The sequence below is a fragment of the Canis lupus genome, chromosome 1 (assembly GCF_048164855.1).
Source record: "Canis lupus baileyi chromosome 1, mCanLup2.hap1, whole genome shotgun sequence".
Taxonomy (NCBI): Eukaryota; Metazoa; Chordata; class Mammalia; order Carnivora; family Canidae; genus Canis; species Canis lupus.
The window spans coordinates 14,635,799-14,659,758 of NC_132838.1; the positions used below are offsets into that span (position 1 = coordinate 14,635,799).

Below are 23,960 nucleotides of genomic sequence, written 5' to 3' on the forward strand. Positions count from 1 at the left end.
CCTTCTCTATCAGAAAAAAACAGGAAGAGCTTGAAATACAAGCCATTCTAAGGAAATTAGGGAGTCAGTTGAAATTCTATTCTGATCTTATTCTGTGGTGTCTTTTGCAACCCAGACAAATGTGGTTACACACTTTTTTAAGAAATACAATTCTACATTGTCAGCCTTATGAAGGTTCCAATCAGATCTTTATTGTTATTCAATTTGGATCCTTCAAGGATTTTTTTTTTTTTAATTATTACGGGACAAAGGACATTTGTTGCGGGGATGGGAGGGAGGAAGAATTTTCAGAGGAGCGAAACGTTCCCAAGACTGGATTAGGAGGTTTTCAGAATAGCCAGGACTGTGGGGTATGACATGGAAGCAAGCGAGACGTTTACAAGGGTCAGGGTGATGCCTCTGTGAAGAAACTTCTGCAATAAACAAGAAATATTTTTAAGTTCTGCAGTATATGCATAGATTCTAGAGATATCAGAACATCAAAGTCCACTGCTCTCTCCCTTCTTTTTTTTTTTTTAAGCTACCTTTATTTTATTTTATTTTTTTAAGAGAAGGGGAGAGAGAACGAGAGAGAGAGAGAGAAAATCTTAACCAGGCTTCACACCCAGCACAGAGCCCAGTGGGGGCTCCATCTCACAACCCTGAGATCATGACCTGGGCTGAAATTAAGAGTTGGATGCTTAATCAACTGAGCCACCCAGGCACTCCCCAGCTCTCTTTTAAACATTTACCATCAATGGTATATATTTCAAGTGTGGATATATCTAATGGCTGTTTAAATGACAAATTAGCAGTTTTAACCAACAGGAGACTTAATGAAAACTTCTGGTTGGTAGGGACATCTGTTTCTAAATATTTATTATGCAGAATACAGAAAAAAATGTGAAACTGAATTGGGTTAAGTGGTAATATAAGTCCCTTCTCCTTACCCAGAATCACTCTGTTCATGACTGTGCTCATAGGACAGGCTTTGGACAACTGTGATATATGCATCTCACTGGGCATGAAGAAAACCAATGGAGTATGAACGGTATTGTACCAATTCATAAGGACAACCCCAGAAAAATAAAACCAAAACCCTGGGGGAAGTGGAAGGGAATAATCCAGGCCCATTCATCTGAGATGTATTTCCATTGAAATTATTTTTTATATTTAATAATCATCAAAATGTGTAACATATTTGCACACCTTTAACGATTGGAAAACAATAATAATAACAATTACTCAACCCAGGAACAAAAAAAGTAAAGTCTGTATCACAAAAATTCATGGACTGCCTTTGGTAGTAGAAAATAATGAGCAGTTATTTAATTTTAAACTTTTAGTTTTAAGACCTATCACATTGCTAGGGGCACCTGGGTGGCTCAGTCGGTTAAGTGTCTGACTGATTTCAGCTCAAGTCATGATCTCAGGGTAGTGAGATCAAGCCCTGTGTCAGGCTCTGTGCTGGGCGTGGAGCTTGCTTAAGATTCTCTCTCCCTCTCCCACTGCTCCTCCTCTCTCTCCCTCTCGCTCTCTCCCTCCCTCTCAAAAAAAAAAAAAAAAAGAAAAAGACAAATATCACATTAGGATAAAATGGAGGGTAGAAATATGAATTTTGGAGAGAAAAGGACAATGTAAAATTTCTAGATGTCAAAAAAAATAACTTGTCCCCATATTTTTTTCATGTAGATGATGAGTATCAAATCGTTATGGTATTTGGATTTCAATTCTATAACTAAATTTATTTTTCAATGTCAATTGTTAAAATAACTTTTCAGGCAAGCTTTTCATAAGTATGTGTCAAAATTCTATTTCAAATTGGCTTCAAATCAGGGATTCCTCTTGGATGGGACCTCTAAAGAAGAAAGAAATGTGCCATAACCAAAAAAAAAAAAAAAAAAAAGACCAAAGTCTGATTGATGTGTTTTAAGATAGCTGAGTAGGGGACCCTAACTTCTCAGGATTTCTTAATCCCATCCAAGTCTATCTGGAAATTACTCAAGCATTTTATCAGGAATCATAATTATTTCACGGAAGGGACTGTAAATTACATCATACAAAAATGTTCTTCCATAAACCATTTTGGGACAGTTTTCTTTCTCCTACTCTTAACAGCACATTGGAAATTAAACCCTCTGCAACTGTTTACATTTCAATTTTAAAAATTAAATGTCAACTGAAACATGCGTGAGGGTGGAACTTGTCTTTAAAACTTCTTTTAGTGGCACACCAGCAACTTGTCAGAAGACACCTCTCAGCACGTCCTCTGGGCTCTACTGAGAGCTCACAGCGGAAAGGGGGTCAGAGGAGGAGCAGAAGATACACTCCCTCCCTCCAGGACACGGTGGGGCTTTTAAATTGAAGTAACTCTTTTGGTCAGCACCAAGGAAGTAGGTAAAAGGATAGTAAAGTAATAATTGCAATCAGTATTCATTCCAGGAGCAAAAAATAATAATAAAGCCTTAAGGTCACAAAAACTCATTTAAATGCACTGGCTTACTTTTGTTGTAAAAAAGTATGAGAGGCTAATCAATTTTAAATATATATTTTTTGTTGCAAATTTATGTTAAAATTCCTTATTTGGGGGGGGTGTTGTTTTGCATTAAAAAATATCCTTGCAGCCTCATTGCCCCCCCCCCACTCCATTCTCTGCATGTTATGGTTGCTGCTCCTATACCACCCTTAATTTATGCTGCAGGAAGATCTGAGCCCACATCCATAATGAAAGGCATACCCCAAAGCAATCAGGCCCTGTTCTTTTCTTCCCTCTGTTCTTACTCCCTGAAAAGAGGAACTCTCTGAGTTGCCTTTAAATTCGGTCTCCTTTGAGGGTCTCCTATAGCTCCTCCCTGGACCCAGAGTAAGAATCTCTGAGAGGGAGCGTCAAAAACTCTGACGAGCCTGAGATCCCGCCCCCCTACTTGAGAGCTGACAAGTCCGCCGGCCCCCATTTCATGGATGCTGGTTGAAAACATGAGATTCCTGAGCCAGAGACAAAGGACACAGTATTACTCGCAACACTTGTAGCCAGAATACCAGCCTTTTTGAGCCTTGTCCCCAGGCACCAATTCCCACAGGACTTTGTGAAAAGGACCAGAAGACATCTGCACCCATCATGGGTTGTGATGCAGGAGAGGAACTCTGAGTTTAGGAATTTAGGCAACTCAAGTCATTTCTAATGAGCCCTTAGCACGTCTGTCCTTTGCTCTGGAGGAAGGCACCAACCGTGTCTGTCTTTGCTATACAAACAGTCTCGGGAAGCCTGGAACTTGGCTTGCCGCAGGAGCAGAAACCCAAGAAACCCTGGTGAGTTGTCTCCCAGCAGTAGAAGCAGTCTACCCTTGCTGCAGGTCAGGCCCCTGAACGCAAAGACAGCAAAATACAGAGAGAGCCCTGCATGGACCCACCCAGGAAGGGTTGCAGCAAGTATGGTGAGGATTCCCTAAGAGCTGACTTGATGCTGCTGATCATCAAAGATAACCTTGGTCAAGGTCTTTCCAGCCACCTGCTGTCCTCGGGCCACTGGATATTTCCTGTCCCCTCCACACATCAACCAAATCTAATTGATAATCTAGTCCCAAGACTAGGTCTCTCCCTAGCTTCTCCTTTCCTCTCAGTGGCGTTATCATTTCCCAGTGTGCCAGGTTAAGCGCCTTGGTGCATCCACTGGATGCCCTTTGGATGGGTTGATGAAAGGATTCAGGAATCCGACAAACATTTGTGGCGCTCCCCTCCAAGCACAGGTGCGGGGCTGGGCTCTAGGCTTTAGGAATGATCAAGACCCAGTCGTTAGACCCAGGGAACCTCATGCTCCTGTCTTGCCTGTTGGGTGGATTTTTTTTTTCTTTTAAAAAAAGTATTTATCAAATCCGATTTAATAGGCTCCTTGTTTTCTGGACGCATCTTTCTCATCAGTCAGGAGTAACTTGCTATTTTTGCATTACTAAGTGTTGTTTTTCAAAATGGATTGTTTAGGGGCTGGTTCCCAGTGACAAACAATAAGCATTTCTCTCGTTCTAGCCAAGCCTTGGATCTTTCTCTGAAACAACTGGCTTCCATGCTTATGTAGCTATGGATTTTTCTCTGCATTCTTTCTGTGTTTTTCCAAAGTTTTGGGACCATTTCGTCTCAGGCAAGCGGGCAGAGACTACGTCAAATGCAGTGGAAAGTAGACCCAGACTCGCTTTGATCTTCTCTCCCAAGGGGAACATCACCTCCTATATCCATGTGGAACTCCTCAGCTGGGGAACAAAAGCAAGAAAAGGAATAAAATATTTATAGGAAAATTATTTCTCACAAGCAAGCATTTGTTCTAAAAGCTTTTAGAAATGTAATTATTTTTCTTCTTCTTGGGCTTTTCTGTTTTTAATATGAAACACTTTCAAGTCCCCTGGTTCCATTTCCAGGAAGCAATAATCCATTTTGCCTTGGGCGGAGTTTAGGAAAGAACGAGGTTGCAGAAACGAAAACGTTTCCTTTGAAATTGTCACATGGAACTCTTGCTGTTTCTTTAATGTCTTGCGTAAGAAGGGCCCTGTTCCCAAGGGCACGGAGGACCAGCTGTCCTCTGTCCTGTTTTCCTCACAGCTGGGCTCCTGGCCCCACTTACCCTCACCTACCAAGTGACTATCTCATCCAAAGGGGAAGCTTCTGGACTGGGGCTGGTCAATAGGAATCAAACTTGAGCCACAGATGTGATTTTTCATTTTCTAGTCGTCACATTAAAAATTAAAATAATACACGAAATGAATTTTAATAATATATTCTGCTTAACCCAATACATCATGTCAACATATAATCCATAGAAAAACCACAGAGGTCATTGCCATTCCTTATTAATATGCAGTCTCGGGAATCGGTGTGGAAGGGACAGTTGGAGTGCCTCTCAGTTGGAAGTGGCCACATTTCAGGTGCCCGAAGCCACATGTGGCTGGAGCAGCACAGCTCTGCGCCCCACCTACAGCTTCCTACAGCTCACACACGACACTGCCTGCGAATCGCCTTCCTCTCTTGCCTCCTTGGCCTACCTCCCCTTGCTAACTAAGTTGCTGAGGCTGGAAAGCATCTCTCTCTCCAACTCCCTCAACTCTTCCTTTCCAGACTTCCCTAAAAGGGTTCTTGCTTTTGAAATACCAGCTGTCCGCTGAAAGGGGAAACTAGATTGTGTTGTGCTCAATGAGAGTACTGCAAGCCCTACTGGCGGGTCTTGAATGCTTGGTGTCAGGGCCCAAATTCTGGTTTGCGAAGAAAGCATAAGCTTGGGTAAAGCGTTTTGTCTCTTTGAGTCTTAAGCCTCTCCTCCATTCAACAGAGGGTCGCATTTGTTCTCCTGTGTCCTACCAGCCTCCTGGGGCAGTGGGGGACAGAGATCAAAATGGTGGCTGTGAGGGTCGTGATGGCATGTGAAATGGAAAAGAACTATTTATTATTCCAAACCATTAAAAGCTGTGCAGCCACAGAAAACAATAAACCCACAATATCTCCAAAGACGGGGTAGCCTTTTAAATTAAGAAACTGAAAAAAAAAAATTAGGAGACTGAATCAAAGAAGCAAATTCCTGTAATTAACCACAATGTCAACAATTTTCTTAATCATTACCAAACCTTAACTTTTCATTTTTATTTTATTTACACACACGGACACACACACACACACACAGGATTGATAAATGACCCCCGAGGTAATAATCAACTGTGGTCCTTGGAGCCAGGTACACATCATGAGAATCCATCTTGATAACACCTAGCTATAAACTTAGGAACAATCTTGACAATGACACTGCAGAGAACATTGCCCATGGACCTTATTTTCAAAAACCAACAATCTGAGATGTCTGTAGAGAGTTCCTGCAATATCTCTGTCCCATAACCACCTGGATATTTCCTTGCCCTGATAGCTTTTAGATTAGTAACATTAGCTTCTAACATTCCCTATGGCACCACTTAAAACCCACCTTCTCATTGTTCTCTTTAAAATGAGAGCCGTGTGCAGGGGACTAGGGAAATATGTTGTCTTCATTCCTAAATTGTTCTCTCCCAAGTGTTACTTAAAAACAAAATTCCAATTTTGGACTTTTCCCACTTGCCTTCACTAATTACTTCTTTTGTGTTCCACCCAGTGGTACCATAACTAATTCAAGTGCAAACAGGACTTAGTCACTACTCCATCACACCCACCTCCTGCTCCTGGGGAAGCCACGTATGCTCCACAAAGACAGAAACCGAGAGGGGTCTTGGGTTCCATGAGGCCACAGTTGTCACTCTGAGCCAATCACATGTGGCCAGTCTGCCCTTGTCCAGGAGGGACATGATCTCTGTGGCATGATCTCACCCCAAAATCCACACTTGCCAGTTGTATGATGTGTGGAGATAAACAAAGACCAACCAAATGAGAACAAGCAAAGGCTATTTATTCAGAGCCCGCTATATATAGCAAGGAAGTCAGCCACCATCACTTGCGTTTGGCAGAGAATCAAAGGCGGGAAGAGGGAGAGCTTTACAGTGACAAAAGGGAAGGCTTTGGGTATTCCCTGATTGGAGGTTGTTGGCACAGGGAAGCCATAGGAGGGCCAACTAGAAGTGAGCATCCTATGTGATCAGTTGGGGAGCATATTTGGCTTTCAGTGGCCGGTCCTAAGTTGAAGATGGGGACAAAGATTAGGGAAGCTGACAGTTATGAATCAGGTCCTGGCCATCTGGGGCCAATTGTTTCAGGAGTCATTGTTTGGTTTCCTGGATTGTTACTAGAGACACGAGTCTGACTTCCTACAGTGTGATTTATAAAGAACGTCCTGGCCTGGTTCCTGGTTATGGGCTGGTTTCCTGGGCTGGTTGCTGATTGTGGGTCAAAGTTTGATGTTTATACGTGGTCTGGCCACTGTCCATTTATATATTCAGTCTCGTGATGCAAAACAAAGCCAGGGAAGATGGCAGGAGTCTACGAGGCAATCAACACAAGTGATCAGGAAATGATCACATGAAGTCACCAGAGTTATCCAACACCCTGGCAGCTGCCCAGCCTTTCATTAATGACATCTGAGGCCTCACCCACTTCACACCCACACAGCTTGGTGACACTTCCCATCTCCCCTGCCACATCACCGGAAGAGTGTCTAGGGTACACTTGTGGTCCTGCCAACACCACCCAGGACATGGCTGTGCAGGGCTGGAATGCAAGACTTCAGAGATCTGTGTGACAGCTCACCCAAAGGTGACCCTGGGACTCCAGAGCTTTCTGAGGTAAAGGAGTTAAAGTATCTCCTTAGGCTCAACAATTCTAAAATGCTTCCCATAGTTTCTTTGAAAGAGCTGTACCCACTTCCAACCGTCCCAAGTTGTCTTTAGGACAATGGAGCGGAGAGAATTTAAGATAGACTTGGTAGCCAATCCTGGCTGTGATCATATAATTTTCAAAAAACTCATGAAAAAGCCACTCAACATTTACTGGATACACTGCCTCATTTAACCTGTTCCAGCTGTCCTATGAGGTGGGTACCGTTAGTTTGCATTTATAGGTCCCACTGGGCAAAACCAAGGTGTCATCAGTGCCGTGCTCCTCTGGAGGCTCTCGGGAGACTCTGGTTCCTTGCCTTTTCCAGCTTCTAGAGGCGCCCAAATCCTTGGTCTCACGGCCCCTCCCTCACATCACTCCAACCTCCGCTTCCCTCAACACCTCACTCTGACTCTTGCTTTGGCGCTCCTGTGTCCCCCTCATAGAACCCTACCTGGCACTGTGCCCACCCGGACATCCAGGATAGTCTCTCCATCTCAAGATCATTAACTAAATGACATCTGCAAAGTCCACTGTACTGTGTAAAGTGACACGGTCACAGTTCTGGAGATTAGGATGTGCACATCTTTGGTGGGGGGCATTATTCAGCTGACCTCAGTAGATAAACTGAGGTTCATTTATCTTCACAAAGCCTCATAGTTCGTGGTAGTGGAGCTGAGGTTTGAGTTTTCCACCTCCATCCAACTTCCCTTTCTGAGTTCACCAGCAATGCCCTTGGGGCCATACTCTCTGCACGTTGTCACATGTGTAAGCTGCAACCTTCTCCCCTGCACTCACCCAGGCACGTCGGCCCCATCGCCACCAGCCAGCACACTCAGCTTTCTAGCCATCCACATGTCTTGGTCCAGAAGCCCAGTGTTCTGAAAGACCATCATCTGCAGGGACAAGTTCTGGTGGCCGGGGAGGCCCCTCTGTAACGTTCAGCTTCACTTCCACAGCCACAGCCCAGTGGCTCGCTCTGGTTTCACTTCATCTTGCTCTCTGGGCATTCTCTGTGCACCACCTCACTTCCACTCTGACCCCGCTTAAAATTCTTCCCTGGTTCTGTCGTCAGAGCCTGCAGGGGTCACACAGGGAAGATGTGAACATGCCAACCCCGGGTAGTCAGGGTGCTGTGGACCAGAGGACCTGCTCTGGGAACTTGCCCGGCCCATCTGCAGGTTGAGTCCAGGCAGGAGGGGGATTCACCTTGGGAGGAGGAAGATACTCTTCTTGGCTCTGCACAAAGGCCTGACCTCCTGCCCCCCTTCAGCCCCTGCTCTTGACTGTAAGAAAGCTCAGGGAGCCCTTGCTCAGCCAAACAGGGTGGAATTAAAAAAGATAGCAGAATGTCATTATTGAGTGTGCTAATTCTTGGACCTTCTGGGCTCTGGGCCTTACTGGTCAGACCTGTAGTATTTGATGGGTACTCCATGCCCATGTGGTCTTCATGCCACTGTGCCAAGAGGGAATGCTCTGCTCTTTCCCTTGTATTTCTTTATCATGTACGGATGGACAAGGGCTTGGAGGAATGAAAGGAGAGGTACTCATTATAAAGAGGACATTAATAAAGACCCCGGTGAGCCCAGATTCTTTTATCTTCTCTCTATACCATGGGCCGTTTGTTAGAATAATTGCAGATCAATTTCACTTAATTAATAACTTAAAACTATTGTCCAGAATTCCCTTTGATCTCTACTTGGGCACACTGTATACAGGGAAGCCTCATAGGAAGGGTATCTCTCACCCTATGGGTGAAACCAGAGGAAATTTCTGGTCCTCTCCTTTGGGGGAACTTTTGCAAGAGTCCCCGAGTTCTGAATTCCCCATCTTTAATGTTCTAGGGCTCTTTGCATTTGTTTTCTGCAGCTCAGCAAGGCCTGAGCCCTCCCACCCAGGGTGAATTCTGGCCCCCGGTGAGATCTTGCATGAAGCACTGCATAAATCCTGGACACGGTTGAGTGAGGGAGACAGTTATTGTCTGTCTTGGCTCCTGGTGGCTGTCTTTGCGGACACATGTGCGGTGAGCCTGTACCGCTGTCTTCGCAGCCTGATGACCAAGGATGCTGGATGTTACAGTGATAGGTCCTAGGGCTCCAGGGCACAGCTCAGCTGTTGGCCTTCTCGTGCAATTGATTCCAGTTTCCCAAGTGTCTTTAGAAGCATAACGATTATTACTAGCACAGTCCAGGGTGAGGAAGAAATACGGCAATGTTTCTCCAAAAATTAGTCCAGTCTTCCTCTTTCTTTTGAAAGTGACTAAAAATTGGGTTTAATGTAAACACAGTTGACTACCATATGGAGCATCTCCCAAAAGAATCAGCGTTCTTATCCCTCAAGACCGTTGTTACATTAGATTATTTCCCTTGCAAAAACTCAAATATGCATTCAACATAGAAAATTTCTTTCCAAAATAAAGTTTAAGATGAAGGACACCCTGCAGGATTCCAAAACAGCCAGGAATTATGTTTTCACAAATCCCTGGAGATCCTCGAAAACGTCATTTACCTTTGTGGGTCTTATTTTCTTCAAATGCGACAAAAGTGAAGGTCCTGGCTGGGTCATCTCTGAGACGGTGCAGTCCACCAGAACTTCCCAGGATGATGGAAGTGTTCTGTGTGCCCACCGCCTGATACAGTAGCCACGCTGAGCATCTGAAATGTGGCTAGTGTGGCAAAAGAAGTAAATCTTTAATTTCATTTTACATTTAAACAGTCCCATGTGGCAGGCGGCAATGGTCGGACAGGGCAGCTCTAAGGAAAATGAAAAGTGAAGTAGAGGCTGATGTTCTAGGTCTGAGTGGGCCTTGGGTCCACAGCTGGCCCACTGCTACTGTGGACAGCTGCTCTTCTGCTACAGGTGCTCTCAGGCACTTTTTTTTTTTTTTTTTAAGATTTTATTCATTTATTCAAGAGAGACAGAGAGAGAGAGACAGAGAGACAGAGATACAGGCAGAGAGAGAAGCAGGCTCCATGCAGGGAGTCTGAAGTGGGACTCGATCCCGGGACTCCAGGATCACACCCTGGGCAGAAGGCAGATGCTAACCCGCTGAGCCGCCCGGGGATCCCCAACTCTCAGACACTCGCAGCTAGGAGAGGAAGGGAAGTCTGTGGAGCCCAGTAAACCACACGCCGCTTTATGATCCTCAAGACGACTTAGAATTCAAAGGAGAAAGGAGAGAGGGAGTGGCTGAGCACTTGCAGGTACAAGTCACTAGCAGCATGGCATCTGGGGAGAAAACAGAGCAACGTCTTCTATGATTCCTTCCCCCTTTCCTGGATGTCTTGGGTTTCTGGAGAGAAAGCGGGAACTCCGTCCAGGTAGATAAGAGAGCTGGCTCCCTGCCGCCAATCAATCAGAAAGCTCTTAAGATGGGAGTCTATGGACAATGTATTAAGTACACACCAGAAAAATAAATCAAATGCAGGAAAGTTTTCAACTTAGAAGCACTCCTGGGGGCCAGAGTCCAGGTTCTCACAACATAAAACCTTCATTAAGCCCCCATTCCATGTTGGATTCAAATCCACCTTTCTTAGGGGATCAATGAGGTCCATCAAGGTATTTTCCCTTTTGGGGGGTGGAGGTGGCGGGTGGGGGGGGATCTGAAATGTGGTCTTCTTCTACCCTCTCCCAGAGCTGATTTATTCCCTGAAAGAAACAAAAAGCAAGGGACACGCTCATTCGTGCCATTGTGTTTTGTACAATCACCGGCCTTTAAATCGCCACATTAAAAACTCTTTCCAGGGCCCCGTGGAGCTAGGCGATTATGTTTAATATAACCTTCTGGGTTTGGGTTTCATGCAGACCAACAAAGAATATGGAAACATGTAATTCCATACTGCCCAAAGTACTTCTACAGCTTGAGTCTCAATTAAAATGTTTGTTTACTTATCTGCTAATCTCATTATTTTTTCTAAATCCACTCTCAGTGAGCGAGAGTTCAGCATCTGAAAGTTCAGCCATTTCTGAAATATGACCAAATTGGAAACCTGGAGAGAGTTCTATTCAGCTGGGGAGAGAAATACATAAACCCCCACATGAATGACTTGGAGTGTCCTTTAACTTTCCCCAAACAGAAAAACCATTTGCTATGGAGAAGGTATGTGCACAAAGGAGTAACTTTTTAGAAATTTACCGGTGATTTTATCGTGGTAAATTGAGCCACGATCCCAATGAGAATACTTGGCTATTATTGCTAGAAATGCATAGAGCCTGTATTTATTTTCAGAGGAGTTTGGTATCATTTTTATTAGTTGCTCTTCACAAAAAGCAAAACAGAAAGCACCCCAAACCTCTGAGAGGTAGATCAGATTTTATCTCTCTCTCTTTTTTTTTCCTCCTTTCCAAATGAGGAAACCACACAAAGTGTTTTGCCCTGGGGTCAGCTAGCCCATCGGTGGCTGGACTGGGGTTAGAAGTTCTGGTCTCTAGACGCCCATGCGGCTAGGTCCTCCCTGGAGCCGATCCTGCCACCCCAGTGGGGACACGCCTGGGGGCACTATGCTACCCACAGATGTGTCCTCCTCCCCAAATACCCCCATCTCACCATCTCGATCCCCGAGGGCTGCGAACCAGCCCACCAGGGACACCTTCTCCGGCGGTTCTTTTGCTTCCTTTGTAACTAACACCACCTGGATGGAGTCCAGGGTCCTTCCTGTTCTGAATTCTCTTCTATGGCAAATAAGTCATATTACTGTTTTTTACTCCAATCTGGCCATAGCCGCCCCCCCTCCCCGCCTGCCCCAAGGCGGTTGTCTTCCCCCGAGGCAGGGCTATTGGGACAGAGCCTGGCTCCCAGCAGGTGCACAGGTATGCAGGTGGGCAGGTGCGGGGAGGGCAGGGCAGGGTGCTCCCTAGGCTTGGCAAGGTCGTCCCAGCCTCCGGAGGCCAGGGAAGGGCCGCCGCGGAGGGGAGCCCACCTCTGGCCGCAGGCTCCCCTCGGCAGGAGACTCTGGGGAAGAAATCCCGGCTTCTAGAAGATGCCAAAGCAAGATCAGGAAAACAAAACCAACGAGCGACCTCCATGGGCCGGTGAAACGAGAGCCTCGGCTCTGCACCCACGTTTCCAAGTTAGCTCATGACCCACGTTTCGCGTGGTTGGCCACCACCGCCACGTTTCCCAAAGAGTGTGCTGCGGAACACCAGCTCCAGGAGGCGCTCTGTAGAACTGGGGTCTCATTGCCAAATAGGTTTGAGAAATACCATATGCTACGGTTCCCTCTCGCGGAGTCACGTTGGCCTATCGATGGCATAGACACGTCAAAAGCTATGAGAAGTTCCACAGCAAGAACCTTTATTTCGCTCAGCGCATTGCTCCAGAAACTCAACCTGGGGCAGATTCTCCTTTGAGTGGGACAGGGCGCTCCCTCCCCTGAGAGCTTCACCCCTGTGCCCAGTGACACCTCTCCAGGGACGCCCCTCCGCCCCAGGCCTCTTGTGCCGGGTTCCCTCTGGCGCTGAGATGCCCTCCCTGCCGTCTGTCCTCCCTCTTGCCACCCCCCACCTCAGCCAGGCCCACGATGCCCCCTCCTAAGAACTCTCTCTGCTCTCTAGCATCTTCCAGTAAACCCCACCTGCTCTTGTGTTCTGTTTAGAACCCCTTTCTGCACATCCCGCAGCAGTCGAGACCAACCAAGTCTCCCTAGGACTTCCTGCAGTGACACTTCTGCCTCCCTTCTGAGAGCTGCTTTCTTTTAAGATTTTATTTTTTATTCATGAGACACAGAGAGAGAGAGAGAGAGAGGCAGAGACACAGGCAGAGGGAGAAGCAGGCTCCCCGGGGGGTTGGGGGGGTGCTGATGAGGGACTCGGTCCCAGGACCCCGGGATCATGCCCTGAGCCAAAGGCAGACGCTCAACCCCTGAGCCACCCAGGTGCCCCACCCCGAGAGTTTCAACGATGACACTCACCCCCCCGCCATCCACCACTATGTTCCCACTCAACTCCTCTATCAACCTTCATCAGGCAGGTCCTGTGAGAAGTGTGATTAAGAACAAGAGTTTGACCCAAGAAACAGACTCTTGACTGTAGAGAACAAACTGAGGGTTACCAGAGGGCTGGTGGGTGGGTAAGGGTGGGGGGAATGGGTGATGGGGTTAGGGAAGCGCACTTGTCACGAGCACCGGGTGATGTAGGGGCGTGTTGGATCACTACACTATTCACCTGAAACTAATAGTACACCGTATGTTAACGATATGGGATTCAAAAATTTAAAACTATACAGAAATTAAATTTCTAAAAAATTAAAACTTTGAAAGCAAAAAAAAAAAAAAAAACCCACAAAAGAACAAGGGTTTGGAGATATTTGTGAGTTTGAATTCTGTTTCTTTCCCTCATGGACGCTGTGGCCTAAGCCTCTGAACATCGGTTTTCTCATCTGCAAAATGAACAGAATAAAATCTCGGGGCTGTTGTAAGGACGAGGTGCGTTGGGGAGATAACACATGTAAACGTGTGGAAAAAAAAACATGTAATCGTGGCCTGGAACATGGGAAGCCCCAGAATTGTTAACCATTCTTCTGAGCCGTATATCCCCTGCTAATCCTACTTCCACCTTTGGGTTTATTCTGACAGACGTACTCACACTCACACACAGAGACACACATATCCCTTCTAGAACCCTTCCCTCCCTCTTCCATTACCTGGACTGTATCCATCCTTCTGGGCCCAACTCATTCTCCCCTCCTGCGGGAACCTTGGCCTGAAGACGGGTACGCAGCAATCCCCTGTCCTGGGCTCCTCCCGCTTGCCTGGCCTCGGTTGTCCTCTCATGTTTCCATCCACCCGGTGCCCCAGTGAGACTGCAAACTCTTGGGAGTGGGGCCTCATCCTACCATCTGCGTGGTTCCTCCCCCACCTCTCTACAGGGATGGGGAGCTGACCGGGTCACGTGCTCGCCGTAGGATGAACCTAGCATATACTCCTCCTGCCCCCTAGCAAGCCCCACTAATTTTCATTTTACTGTAACTTTTGCAACCTGACCTTGATGACATATCATAGGAGGGAAAAAACCCTCACAGACCTGCTCCTTTTTACATCCCAAATACTGGAAGGAACATCAGCCAGTTGACTCACGGGGTCATCATCAACATACTTGGTGAACACCGTCTCCCTGCAGAGCACTAGGTGCGGCCCCGGGAGGAGGGGCGCTAGAAGGAGCCCTGAACGCAAGAATCCAGGGGATCGGAAATAAGCCCAGCAGACTTGGTTCAGCCAGCACATTCCCAACCCTCTGCTCCCAGCATCCCTACCCTCTCCTGTCACACGGGGGAAAAAGGAAAGCAGGCATGGACAGAACGTGGCCAGGAGAAGGTGTTCTAGAAACTCCACCTTAGGAGGTGCTGAGGATGCAGCGTGTGAACCCCTCATCCTGTCAGCTCCTGGCCCTTGAAGCCCTGCCCTGATGTCAGGGACCCGTTCTCCCCATCCTGCAGCACAGGGACCATCTGGCTGAAGACCCGGGGGTCTCTCCTGCGTGCCTCCCGTTCTCCACACGTCAGGCCCAGGCCTTGGTTCAGCAGCCTTGACCTCTGCTGTCTTCTCTGTGTACTATCTTGCTCTGCTTAGAAAATGCTTACCAGGTGATAGCAAAGAGGAGTCACCAATGGAAGATTTTCATCATTTCGGGGTTCCGCTGGACCTCCCAACCGCCGGCCCTGACCCGAGGGAAGTGGGGAGATTCTGCTCCTCCCTGCCAGGGGTCTCCCTAAGCTGCTGCCACGGTTCTGCTGATGTGGGCTTAGGTTTGCCCACACTCAGAGAAGTTCCTGATTCTTCTGACCCACCCAACTGGGACCCCAAGGTTGCAAAGGGGCGTTCCTGAATGAGGTTTTGGTCAAAGCACAAAGGTTTTCAGGTTCTTGTTCTCAGTCCTGTTCTCCAACTCAAAGGGACCATGTCCTCTCTTCCCTCCTCTCTCCTCCTGGTCACTAACCTACATCTTCTGGAATGATTGACTCCAGCCCTCTCCAGCAACTTTGGACTGGGGGACTCTTCCCCCTCTTCCTAAAATATTCATGCATGCACGCACCTACTACCCCCGTGCACACATGTGTACGCACACGCCTGCCACACACACATGCACATGCATGCAAGTGTCACACACCAAGTCCCCATCCCCACCTGTGACACCTTCCTCCTTCCTAACTTTATCCTCGGTGCAGACAACCCTGCCCAGTATAAACTGGAAGGCTAAACAAAAAAAAAAAAAAAAAAAAAAGCAGGGATTTCCTTATCTGTCTGTCAGCGCCTCTTCATTACAGCTGAGCTAATTTGAAATGAAGAGTCTTCGCCCCCCCAACCCCGGCCATACCCCAGGAGGATCTTTTTACACAGCAGATGTTCATCTACTTGCCCACAGCGTGGGGACAGCAAGCCGTGGTTTCCCGGGCGGGCCCGGGTGAGAAAGCCCCCGTTGGGCCATGTGGGCGTCGGGAGCAGCCCCAGGAGTGGAGAAGCAGGGGAGGCGCGACGCCCAAAGAGGAGCCAGGAACAATGCAAAACAGAAAAAAGGCACCAGAATGATAAGGGGAACTGAGACCAAGGAAGGAGACTTTGTTCTTCTTGACCAGTCCCAGGCCGAAGCCTCGTTTCCAGGAATCCTTTTATAGGTTACCACGGAACTCTGGTTATCAGCACTCTCTCCCTTGACCTTTCCTCCCCCTCTTTAATTCCTGGAATCAGGCGCAGCAGATAAACTGCGGACACTTACTGTCTCCGTCACAGACGACAGTTTCAAATCCTTGGGGAGCAAGCGGTGGTCACACAGGAGGGGAGAGGCGGGCAGCCCAGGACGCTCATTGCGGGGGTGCGGGGGTGCTGGGGAATTACACATGCAGAGCAGAGCCCGGAGGCCAGCCGGGGGGCGGTGTCCCGACCGCCAACGACCCCGAAACACCCGAGCGCAGAACAGGAATCCGGGCGATTGGCTGGCACCCAGGTGGGAGCCCAGAGGGGCTGCAGGCCTGGGTCCCCCCGAGCCGGGCATTGCCCTCCACACCGGCTGGGGGAGGGCCTGGGGGACCTGGGGGGCAGCCCCCTGCCTCGGCTGGTCTGCTGCTGGCTCTCCTGGGCTCTGGCTTGGGGTCCCTTGGCTCCAGGGCCACAGACTGAGTAGAGGGAGCCCAGGTCTGGGGGTGGCACCTGTGCAAGCTGTGGGTGGTCGGCTGCCTTCCTTGTCTCGGTATTTGAGCCTCTGTTTGTCCCCTTACTCTTTGTCTTTTTCTTGAGCCTTAGGTCCTAGCACTGCGCTCCCAGCCGGGCTTTACCCCCGCCCGGAATTTCACAAGGACCTGCGGTGCCTGGGCCGCAGAGCCACTCGGGAGCACGGTTCCCTGGCGTCGCAGCTCCGGCGGTGTCCCACTTGCCGCCACTCGGATGACCGGATGGCGGTGATGGAGATGCACTAAATGGAGCCGTGGCTCGGGACGGAGTGTGCGCGGGGGCTGCGGGGCGGGTGCAGGTGAGCTCCTGGGAGGGGAAGGCTGGAGGCTTTAACGCGGGGAGAGCTTCCGCGCAGGGTGAGGGCCATGCTGGAGAACTGGTGGCTAGGAGCCTGGGGCTCGGCTGTCAGAGAGGATATGCCTTCTCCAGGGAGCAGAAAGCTCCATGAGTGCACTGGACGTGCCCCCGCGCTGAATTCACTGTTTGCCTCCTGGCTGGGGTCGTCCCCCCTGGAACCTGTATCCTGGACCTGTGTTTGCCCGGCCCTGGCCTGCCATGAACAGTAGCCTTGGGACCTATGATTGGGTGAGCAGCAGCCCTGGGACCTGTGGTTGCCCAGCCCTGGCCCATGGTGAGCAGTAGCCCTGGGACCTGTGGTTGACTGACCCTGGCCCATGGTGAACAATAGCTCTGGGTTCTGTCGTTGCCCAGCCCTGGCCTATGGTGAGTAGGAGCCCTGGGACCTGTGGTTGGCTGACCCTGGCCCATGGTGAGCAGTAGCCCTGGGATCTGTGATTGCCTGGCTCTGGCCTGTCATGAACAGTAGCCCTGGGACCTGTGGTTGCTGGACCCTAACTCATGGTTAACAGTAGCCCTGGGACCTGTGTTTGCCTGGCCCTGGCCCATAGTGAGCAGTAGCCCTGAGACCTGTGGTTGCCTGGCCCTGGCCTGCCATGAACAGTAGCCCTGGGACCTGTGGTTGGCTGACCCTGGCCCAGGGTGAGCAGTAGCCCTGGGAGCTGTGGTTGCCCGGCTCTGGCTCTGTGAACCATAGCCCCCAGCACAGCTTGAACCAGGAAAGGAAGCCAGACACCAGGCTGAGGCTTGAATGTGTGAAAGGAAAATCATCTACTGTCCTACACACACACACACACACACACACACACTTAAAACCAACTTGAGAACTAAAAATAGAGGATATACAGGAGATGGTGAGGGGACAGCCATAAAGGAAATTCGTTTTTGACCATAGAGGTCGGAAAAGTCTCATCTCCTCCCCCAAGTTGGCACAGGGGTTGTCGGTACAAGCTGTGCCCAGCCCAGCCCTCTTGTCTGGGCTGTCAGTTAAACCGCCCCACTGCGGGGCCACATCCAGCTTCCACTGTGAGCTGGGACAGGTCTGGGATGGCCTCTTCCAGGTGCTGGCTGTTTTGCTCAAAAGGCACCCTCCACCTTATGGTCTTTCCCTATCCAGGCATCGGGCTCCACTGCCAACCCAGCCCCCCTCCACCTCCAGGGAGGCTGTGGCACAGGCTGTGAACTGTAGGCCCACAGCATGGAGCCAAGGGCCCCCCAGAGCTGCCCCGGGTGCACACCCCCACATTAGTGTGTCATTCAGGCCTTGGCTTCCCACCGAAAACCCAAGCTGAGTTAATAGGTCAACCATTTACAAACCTCCTTGTACCCTTGAAAGATAAGGGGTGCCCTCGACCTGGCCATAAACATTGTCCAAGGTCAGAAGTCTCTGGGGGAGATGTCTTTGAAACATGCCTCTTCCTACAGTCAAGGCTGCCCTTGCCTTTCCAAGCCCTCCCAGAAGAGGCACAGAGACAGGTCCAGTGCACCCACTGGACTTCGTGCACATTCGGATCACCCCCCACTCAGGCTGGTACCAAATCTTGACTCCTCTGGCAGCACGAGTCTCATTCCTTCAGCTGCCTTAGGCCACGGCTCTACCATCTATCACTTTCTCTCGATTCGCCATGAAAAGCAGAAAGATTGTAGTGTCTGCCATCGTGGGCTTAAAAACAAAAATGATTCCATCGGTTTAAAGATTCCAATGAGTTATGATTTTCTAATAATGATTATTTAAATAATAATGCCTCTGCATCTCCTCCCTCTCCTGCTTTTTCTCTTTCTTCAAGTGCCACATTCTTTCAAAAACATTTCATTTGGTGCCCCTGCCTGCCTGGTGGCCGGAGCCTAGGCGTCTTATACTATTTGGTGGTGGCTGTCCTCACTGTTAACCAACAGCTTTCGGCTGTGAGATGTGTCCTGGGACCCATCCCATTCACAGGGTCAAAGTCACCAATTTCAGTGATGCCAGTAATCCTTAAGTTGCATGCATGGGTTCAGACCGTCAAGCCAGGGTCTCCAAGATGCAGGTACCAGTCCAAGCTCTCTCTCTAACTGGTTCTGTCTCCTTGGTCAAAGTGCTGACCCTCCCTGGACTCAGTTTCCTCAGTGGTAAAATGAGGACTTTCCCTCACCTGCAAAGTGATTAAAACCTCAGTGAGGTTCCTTCCAACTACTGTGGTCTTTGCTTTCGCCATCAACCCATTTCAGGCCCCTGGACGGATGGCGTGCAGCCTTTTCATGGTGGCCCCTCTGTCGCCTGCCTCATGCTCAGTTTTAGCCAGAAAGCTATCAGAGTCAAGATAGTGCAAGAACGCTGAATAGCAATTCACTCTCCAAATCAGGGAATCGGATCAAGTTGGAGGTGGGGGGTAGACTCAGTGCCCAGACCTGACATGTTAACCACTGGATGAATTATTTTCACTTCTGTGAAAAGGCGTCTGCTATCTCCTCACCAAGAAGCCTGCCGCATCTTAAAACCACCAGTGTCACGAGCTGTCTTCTGGAAGGTGGAAATGGGCAGGATGTGGTTTGAACTGACAAAAAAATAAAGCAGCCCATTCCTCAAGAGGGAGTTGGAAGTGATTGCGAGGCATGAGAAGGAGGGAGTGTGTCTTTCTGACTTGGAGCCAGCTGGCCAGGCGAGTCGGGACCAGCCACACCGGTTCCTTCGCACCAAGATGGTAAACAACAACAACAACCAAACACACGCACACAACCACCACCGGAAAGCAAGGCCGAATGGATCGACGGTATTTCTTGTTTGCAATAGGAAAACGTATCAATACAGCAACTTTCACACTGCGGAAGACATTCACATACACTTGGTGCTTGCAGCAGCCTGCAGAGAAACGCGGAGCTCGGTCGGAGTTCCCAGGTTCCAGGGAAGGCCGCGGGATAGGGCATGCTCGTGCAGATGGCGAGTCAGAGAGCGTGCCCAGGAATCCACAAGTCCTGGGGTCTGATTCAAATCCAGTGTCTGCTGCTTCTGAAGTCAGGTAAACAGAGCCCCATTTCAGAGAAAGGAGCAGGTGCCCCCACGGCCCCCCGCAGAAGCCCCTCGTGCCATCGCAGCATGCACCACGTGGCACTGTCACGGCCTGGGGACTCCATCACCGCTTTACCATGTGCCCCCCTGCCCGGCACCTTGCTGGCCCATTAAGACACTCAGTGAAGGTCTGGCGACTCAGTAATGGACTATAAATAATGAAAACACCCAGAGGCCGCTCATCTCCAAAGATTCAGGTCCAGAATTCTCCCCACTACTTTGGGATCTTGTGGTAGAAAGGTTTTGGCCCTGCCTTCCTAAGCCAGTTAACTAGAAGAAAAGCCCTGGGGTCCGGGGCCCTGTTGGTGGGAATGTGAACTGGTGCAGCCACCCCGGAAAACTGCATGGAGGTTCCTCAAAGAGTTAAAAATAGAGCTACTCTTGACCCAGCAATTGCACTGCTGGGGATTTACCCCAAAGATCCAGATGCAGTGAACGACCGAGACACCTGCACCCTGATGTTCACAACAGCAATGTCCACAACAGCTGAACTGTGGAAGGAGCCTCGGTGCCCCTCCACAGATGACTGGCTAAAGAAGATGTGGTCTATGTACACGATGGAATATTCCTCAGCCATTAGAAACGACAAATACCCACCATCTGCTTGGACGTGGATAGAACTGGAGGGTATTATGCTGAGTGAAGTAAGTCAATCAGAGAAGGACAAACATATGGTCTCATTCATTCGGGGCATATAAAAAATTAGTGAAAGGGATTAAAGGGAAAAGGAGAGAAAATGAGTGGGAAAAATCAGTGAGGGAGACAGCACATGAGAGACTCCTAACTCCGGGAAATGAACAAGGGGTAGTGGAAGGGGAGGTGGGTGGGGGGACGGGGTGACTGGGTGACAGGCACCGAGGGGGGCACTTGACGGGATGAGCACTGGGTGTTATGCTGTATGTTGGCAAATCGAACTTCAATAAAAAAATATACAAAAAACAAAAACAAACAAAAAAAAACTAGATGAAAAGCCTCCTTCTTAGCTTTCCTGGAAAGGAGAACTGTTGCCGTGAAAAAGGCAGGAGTGAAATGAGTACCTAGAAGTGAGTGGCGGTCTACTTTTCTCAGAAGATAGAATTCACCTGCCTTGATCAGTTTATATCTCAGGCTCGTGGCCACATGATAGCACTGCTTCCCCGTGTCCCATCTGCAGGGACCGTCCTCCGAGTGTTTGTTATTGACACTTGGCTTTGTGGAGAGGAAGGGCTTTGAAGAAGGGAATGATCCTATCACCTTTGTTGATTGGCTGGCTTGATCCCACTTAAGGCCATTGTCCTTCCAAATGATTTGGGGCAAAGTGACGACATCTCTGGGCCTGGTGCCTCAGCTCTAACATCGGGGTGATGCTTATAGCACCCACGTCCTGGGTGGTCATGAGGATGGAGTGGTGAGCGCTAGAACAGTGCCCGGGGTGGAGTGAGGGCCCAGTGCATGGCAGCTAGTGTCCTCTCGCGGGGTTCTCGAAGCAGTGAGTGTAAATCATAAAACCTCAGCCTGCTCGTTTTCTTCATAGACATTATCCAGAGCAGCAGACTTTGTTTAATGTTCCCCTGGCTTCCTTCCCTCTGTTTTTGGTCTCTGGGGAGGAAGAGGGTAGGGCAGAGGGGAAAGGAAGGACATCCACATGTTGCAAACACCACCTCTGCAAACGCCTCCGATTAATTTATGGCACTCTACCGAAATTACTTTTTATTTTTAGCACACATAAGCATTTAATATATGATAAAGGTTACAGTATACATCCGCGGGGAAAGAAAGGACCACTCAATAAATATGAAGCTAGAACAACTGGCTAGTTATTTTGGAAAATGTGAGTCTATTTTTATGGTTAACCACCCACCAGAAATTCTACAGATGGATCGGAAATTAATGCCCACCTAAATCCAGAATCAAATAGATGGTTTTTCAGAGTGAGGCATGCCTTTCCAAGCAAAACCGTGATAGAAAGACATACAGATTTAAGCACATAAAATACAAGCCTGTGAACATTGCAAAATAATATAATCAAAGAATAAATGTCACAGCAGATTAAAATATTTGTAACGTATGTGAAAGCCTATTATTGGGTTAACTTATCTTTTTATTCAATTGTAAGAGCTCTTTGTATATTAAGGAAATTAGCACTTTGTGTCTCATTGTGTCATACGTCCTCATCGACTTGCTTGTGGTATCCCCAGTCTTGCAGGAGCTTTTAACCCCTGTGCAGTTAAGTTAGTAAACCTAACGGAAATGAATTATAAGCTGACTTCATTGTGTATATATCTATGTAGTCACTCTTAGTGTCACCTGAGACCTGAGCGTTGCCAAGAATAACGTAAACTGTGCCATTTATCAGTTGTTGTTAGAGTTTTACTTGAGAGGAGTTATACAGAATTTTGGATTTTGACTCTCCTGTTGCCTTAACAAAGGGGTAGGGGGGGCTGAGAACTATTTTCGTTGGGATTTTGACATAAAGCTGCCATTCTTCAAGCTTTAAAGCCCTGTTTCCAATCCATGCCCTCATTTCTTTGTCTGAAATACCAACCAAGTCACCAACTTTCACTGAATGTTGTCAGAGGCAGAAGCCAGAAGAGCCATCACATCCATGAGTGGCTGGCTCCAGGTTGAGTGGCAGGCACCAAACGTCTGTGACGTTACCCTTCCCACCTTTCAAGGTCTCCAGTGTCCACGGAGGCTAGATTATCAACATACGTGGTTACTTCACTGGGTTCCATCGTGGTTTTCAAAGCTGGGCCTGGAATTTCCAAATACAGACTAGAACAGGTAGGCAGGGAATCTAACGCTCCTGATTTCATTCGGTGTCTCTAAATCTCCATGAAGTTTTTATTAGTTCTGGTAGAAAGAAGAAAGAAAGAAAGAAAGAAAGAAAGAAAGAAAGAAAGAAAGAAAGAAAGAAAGGAAGGAAGGAAGGAAGGAAGGAAGGAAGGAAGGAAGGAAGGAAGGAAGGAAGGAAGGAAGGAAGGAAAGGAAGAAAGAAAGAAAGAAAGAAAGAAAGAAAGAAAGAAAGAAAGAAAGAAAGAAAGAAAAGAAAGAAACCCCAGCAAGTCATTTGTTAAAGTCATAAAGCTGAACTAAATGGATAAAGTCCTCTAATTGACCTCAGGGAAGCTCAGGGACACTGTAGATCAGCTGCTAAATGACTTGTGATGTCTCGATTTAGAGAAGACGTCTGGCTCCCTAGCAAGTGTGTCTGCCCATAAATTTCTTGATTAGGCTAAAGGCCTCTGCCAGCACAGCCAGATCTTCAACTCGGTGTGTCCACCTGACCTGGTGTCCTAACAGAAAGCACGTTGGATGTGGGCGACACAATACTTACATTTCAAATTGTGTTCATAGTTCATTTGCAGGAGATCGACGTCTTGGTCCAGGTGGGAGACGGAAGTCGCCAAGGTTGTAGCTACGATGCTCCTGGAGATTTACTACTTGCACCTGTGGGCTGGAGGCGGCAGCTCCTCCTGACTTCGTTTCGCCTGCCAAGGATGCCTCGTTTTAGGTGCATCGGTGCCCCTTGTGGGAAAATACTGTTAAACATTTATTTTTGATGGGTCAGTTCAGGCTCCACAACACGTCACCGAAATGCCCAAAGTCAGTTCTTAGTATAAGTCACCGGCATCCAAGATAAGCAGCGAGCGGCTCACTGTACCGCAATTGTGTGTTGGGAGAGGACAGGTGGTTAGAGAAGCTGCGTGAAATTTGAGGCTTATGTACCAACTTTTCCCCTCCTCAGCTATTGGAAGGGAAAATATGGACAAACTCCCTTTTCTTTTTCTTTCTTTCTTTTTTTATTTTTTTTTAAATATTTTTATTTATTTATTCATGAGAGACCCAGAGAGAGAGAGGCAGAGACACAGGCAGGGGGAGAAGCAGGCTCCATGCAGGGAGCCCAATGCGGGACTTGACCCAGGACTCCAGGATCATGCCCTGGGTCGAAGGAGGTGCCAAACTGCAGAGCCACCTCAGCAGGATCCCCTTCTTTCTTTCTTTCTTTTTGAAGTAAGCTCTATACCCAATGTGGGGCTCAAATTCACAACCCCAAGATCAAGAGTCATGAGCTCCACCAAGCTAGCCAGGTACCCCCAAATACTCCCTTTTAAATGACCTTTCTTTCTTCCTTCCTTCTCTCTTTTCTTTTCTTTCTTTCTTTC

General features: G+C 48.4%; 1 long non-coding RNA gene across 1 annotated transcript; it reads left to right on the plus strand.

Annotated features, from left to right (window-relative positions):
• The first annotated feature begins 16,020 nt into the window (after positions 1 to 16,020).
• LOC140612249 (uncharacterized) lies at positions 16,021 to 20,613 on the plus strand. The gene is made up of 3 exons (XR_012013547.1): positions 16,021 to 16,188; positions 16,485 to 16,710; positions 19,204 to 20,613. It is a non-coding gene; the product is annotated as an uncharacterized lncRNA (long non-coding RNA).
• Positions 20,614 to 23,960: the final 3,347 nt, after the last annotated feature.